We start from the raw sequence: 5,238 nt of genomic DNA, 5'->3' as shown, positions 1-5,238 counted from the left end.
GTTTCAATTTCTCAGAGACAAAGGAGTTAAAAATTGAGGTTATATGTGTCATGGGAGAGGGGGTTTGGCCCGGTATTAAAAGGGTTACACCCCATTTGGCCACCCCCTGCTCTCACTTGGGAAACAAGGGGTTAATTAGACTGCGGTCCAGTAATGTGTTTTTACCCTGCTTCAGCACCCAAATGTATATTCCCCTGTAAAAGTGTATTGTTCCCATTCCAGTGTCTGCACCAACACATACACTGGGATCTATGTGGGAGGGAAAGGGTTAATGTTAATTCAGTGATTATAGCCCTTTGTTCCATTTTCACGCCTTTGCAGGCTCCATTTTGCAGCTCCCCATAGGTCGTCGTTGCAGCTCCATACGATCCTATGGGGAAACTGGCGATTTGGATCCATTTTCATCAGGAGACCTGCAGGTGGCGCCTGAGAGGAGGAGCGGCGGTTCCCCATTGTAAGTCAATGGAGCCATTCATTTCAATGGGGATTCCTTGACGCCGACCTCCAGAAACGGGTTGACAGCCATCCAAACCGCAGAAGCGGATACAATATCTGAAAAAGAGATTTTGATCACATTAGTTCAAGTTCAAATACAATTGGCGTGGGAAACTTAGGTTCTAGGGCACCCAGAAATAAAATTCTTTTTGGCCCTAGACCCTAGGAACCCCCACACTCGACCACCCCCGGGTCCGGGAATGAGTGCCCCCGTAAAGGGTCGCGCTCGCAACGAGGGTCGCGCCATTGACTAATGGGAGCGGAGGTCCCATTGAATCCTATGGCGGTGCTGGCCCATGCATTTCCTATGGCGGCGCCGGCCATATTGATTCTAATGGAGGAAAGCCGCGTGGCTTTGAAACGGCTAATTCCAAAGGGTAAAAAGTGTAAGCCGATATCTCCGGTTCTGTGAGTACCAGAAAGTTGGGATTTTGGTCGCAGGTAGTCACTGTTCCGGCATGACTGCACGGCCATTTCCAGCCCGCTCGGATCAACCAGACGGAGTGTAGGCAAATGTGAAAATTGTAGTTTTACCATTGACTTCAATGGCGGAGTTGCTCCATTTAAAGCCTATAGCGGCGGAGCCCATTGACTTCAATGGCGGAGTTACTCCATTGAAAGCCTATAGCGGCGGAGCCCATTGACTTCAATGGCGGAGTTGCTCCATTGAAAACCTATAGCGATGGAGCCCGTTGATTTCAATGGGAGAGTGAAAAGCAGAGATTTCCTTAGCTATAGCGGAGAATCCTGCATTAAAGTTAATAGGGGATTTTAAATTGTTTTTGGTATCTCCGGTTCTGGGGGTCGTGGAAGGCTGATATTTGGCCACTATGGCAAGGGTCCTCCGGCATGAGGACCTGGCAAATTTCAGCCCGCTCAGACCCACAGAACGGTTATTTTAATATGTGTAAATATTAAAGCATGTATTGTATTTTGGGTCTGGTATAAAAACCCAGAGCTCATATGGTTTGTTAATGCTCAGGGGGGGAGACAAATGGTCTACAATAAACCCCCTGATCAAAGGCTTGTGTATGCTAGCACAAAGGAAAGCAGGACATGGGTACTTTATGATAAGTGTTGTGTTTCACACCTTGGGACAAAGGGTTTCCTGGCCCAAGCAGACTTTCAGACGCCAGTCTTGTGGGAGGGGGGCTAGGGAAATAAGCCCCTGATTATAATAATATCCACCCAGTGGGCAGGTATTACTGTGCCTCTCAAGTGAGGTGGCAAGGAGGGTTTGGGTGCAGATAATTGTCCTCCAATGACTTGCACTCAATGCCAGGATATAGGAGTGAAACTCCATATAAACGAGTGTAAGCTCTATGCCCAGTGTCTTTCGTTGTCTTTTCGTGATGTCTTCATTTTGAACCTGTATTGGTGAATGAATTGCCAATCATGTACCTGATTGCTTCATTGTCCAACCCTAAGTAAGTGTCTATTTTGTCTGTTATTTGTATCATCTTGTGCGTCCTCCTTCTTTAAGGAATAAACTATATTTATTATATTTAAGTCGTGTTCAATTCAACTCAGTTATTTTGGTGTGTATTATAACCTATCACTAGCTACCATGACAATATGGGGTGATAGAAGTGATAGGAAGCAGTTATATGGGGCATTAGGAGTTATAAGAAACAGTTTTGTGAGCAATAGGAGGAGTTATGGGGAGTGGTTATATGGAGCAATAGGAGGAGTTATGGTGTATGGTTACATGGGGCAATAGTAAGTAGGAAGTGAATATAAAGGGGACTTATACATATATGGGGACATTTATTTTAGCAATAGGTAGAGTTAAACGGAGACGCAGTAAAACACACTGACATAGAAACATTGAAATGCATATATACTGTGTGACCATTGTAGCCCCCATTCCCTATGCCTAAGGGAAACTGCGCGGACGGCTACGTGTGCTGTTTTACCTGCTGCTCACAGAAGGCCTAAGGCTGCGATTATACAGAAAAACGCCTGTGGTCTCGCCTGTAGCGTCACCGCTCGGCGCAAAAACAATTTTGTATAGACAGTGAAATCTGCATATACCAAATGCGACTGTCTCCCCGCTTGCTACTGCAAAGCGGGAGACAGTTGGAGCGTTTAAAAAAAAAAATTTGGGTTGCGACTGCCGTGTCACGTGACGCAGCCGTCCAATCAGAAAACAGATTTCACCCTGCAGACGCGCACACAGTAGCATGTGCTTGTGCACGTCGCTCTGTGATGTCACAGATCCGCGCGTACACCCTGCAGTTCGGCTGCATAATCGCAGCCTAAGCCTCCACCACTAGGAGACTGGGTGAGCTCTTTCTCCTTAGTGCAGCGCCTCCACCTATGAGGGATCACAGCGTTGGCGGGATAACCACACACAGGAACTATTACAGTAATGAATACACAAGGAAGGTATATAATGAGTATTTACTGAACACACATCAATAACTATATAATTGTACCACAGTATAACACACAACAATAACGTGGGTGAGTGCCCCCAAAAAACTTAGGGCTCGGTGGCACCAATATCCCTTGTGTCCTTCCCAGTGTCAATCCCACCCAATATATGAGGTAGCGCTCTACCCCTGTGAACGTTGGTGCACTTTATACCTGCCTGGGCACTACTGTACCCAGGTGCAGCTCGCTCCTTACACGTCCATTCGATCACTGGTGCAATAGTACCACTGTGTACTAAGGGGAAGTGTCTCTAGGCTGGGGCTTTCCCTGCAATACTCAGGCTGTGGTGACTCGGGGCAAGTCTAGGCCTAGTCCTGGGAAGCAGTGCTCCCTGGACATTACCTTCCCTGTTGTCTTCCTACCTCCAACTCACATGGTGGCTATTTGTGCCAAACTCTATTCCTGCCTTCCTCCTCTAGCTCGAGCCTTATTGGCTGGGCTCATCCCATGTGGTAATCCCCTCTAGAGGATCCTGAGACTTGTAGTCCCGTGCGGCTCTGCGGAGCCACCTAAGATGGACGCCGCAACTCTGCACACACTGCACATGCACATCGCTTACAATGCGCATGCGCAACATCTCAAGATGGCCGCCTGAACCGGAGCGCTCCCCGATCGCGCCTAGCTCCAGCACCTAACCGCCAGCTTCTCCGCACCTACTGTAGGGAAAAAGGGGGGCTAGTCTACACCATGAATCTTTACAGTCATGGGCCCACATATACACACGGTGACAAACACACAGTCACATTGTGACGGGAGCTTTGTGACAGGCTATTAATAATACACCAAAAAATATATAACTGGGTTGAACCGGACGAGACTTAGATATGATAAAATATAATTTATTCCTTGATAAAGGTGAACACACGAGATATACAAATAACAGGCAAAATATGGACACTTACTTAAAGGTTAGGACAAGAAAGCCATCAGGATACAGGATGGGCCATTTCTTCCATAATTCAGTTGACATCACAGCAATACATGCAGATCATGAAGGCACATGAAGGAACCCATGAAGACATTTCAGTAAGGGGTGACTGACTTAAATACCATGTCAAACTCATCTCTTAACCCTAGATGCCGAGTTGGCTAGAAAAAATCTCTTTGAAGCAGATTTTGGCTTCCCTTGTAAGTGTGAAGTATCACACTTAAAAACACTCAGCCCCTTTGTTCTTGCCCCCAGTATAAACAATAGGGCAGTTAAATTTTTGATCACCGGGCTATGTTAATTCTTGCAGGATGCTCTCCCTGCCTTATTAGCATAGCAGATGGGGGTCTGCATTTTCAGAGCAGAACCAAAATTCCATATACACTGTAACTAACTTCATAACTTCAGTTCAGTGTACTTACTGGCACGCGAGACATATTAATACATTCCGTCACGCATGACGCTCCCAATGAGACTAAATACTACCGTGTAATACTAAAATTAAGAGAGATATTAATATCTGTCTGTTAGGACCGGCTAAACACCAGGTGTCTGTAACCGTTAGTTGCGGATCAGTCCCACGAATACACATATGTAGCTTTTAGCACGTTCAGCCGAGGACATCTCATAATATTCTTATATTTAATAAGGTCACTCATTCTGTAGCCCCACTCCTAAATCAGAGGCGTTTGGCCAGTCTACCACATGGGGGGTCTGGTAGGATACTATTGTTTGTAAGTGTGAGTTATAACGCTCACAACCCACTCCAGCTTCCTGCAAACAGGTAGAGTGCCTGAGCCTTTGATCAGGGGGCTGCTTCCTAAACATTTGGTTGCTCTCCTGACCATTTGCATTTAGTAGGCAGGCATCTTTGAGGGTAACTTAAACAAAGGGCTAGAATCACTATTTTAACATGAACCCCTTCCCTCCCACATCAACCCTAGTGTATGTGTGGGTGCAAACACCAGGATAACACAATACATTTACACAGGGGAATAAACGCCCCTCCCCCCCACCCCGTACCCACTCCTCTATCTGCCCCCACTACACACATCCCAAATCTGTCTCTTTCCATATTTGCTCCCCACCAAAACTGCTTTTCTCCTCATATTTGACTCCACTTACCTGCCTTACCTCTACCCACAAACACAGTTTGCGCTCCTCAAATCTACCACTGTCCCTTCCTATTTACCCCTCAAATCTACAGCCCTCCCGTCCTATTTGTCCCAACACCTCAAATCTGTCCCCTTCCTCTCCTATTTGCCCTATCCCTCAAATATGAACATTCTTGTATTTTTCCGCATCCCTCAAATATGCCACTTCTATTTGCCCCCATGGCTCCTATCTGCCCCAGACAAAAAGCTGACACAAGGCACACA

Source organism: Ascaphus truei, unplaced genomic scaffold (assembly GCF_040206685.1).
Source record: "Ascaphus truei isolate aAscTru1 unplaced genomic scaffold, aAscTru1.hap1 HAP1_SCAFFOLD_1029, whole genome shotgun sequence".
Taxonomy (NCBI): Eukaryota; Metazoa; Chordata; class Amphibia; order Anura; family Ascaphidae; genus Ascaphus; species Ascaphus truei.
This window is presented reverse-complemented; position numbering follows the sequence as displayed.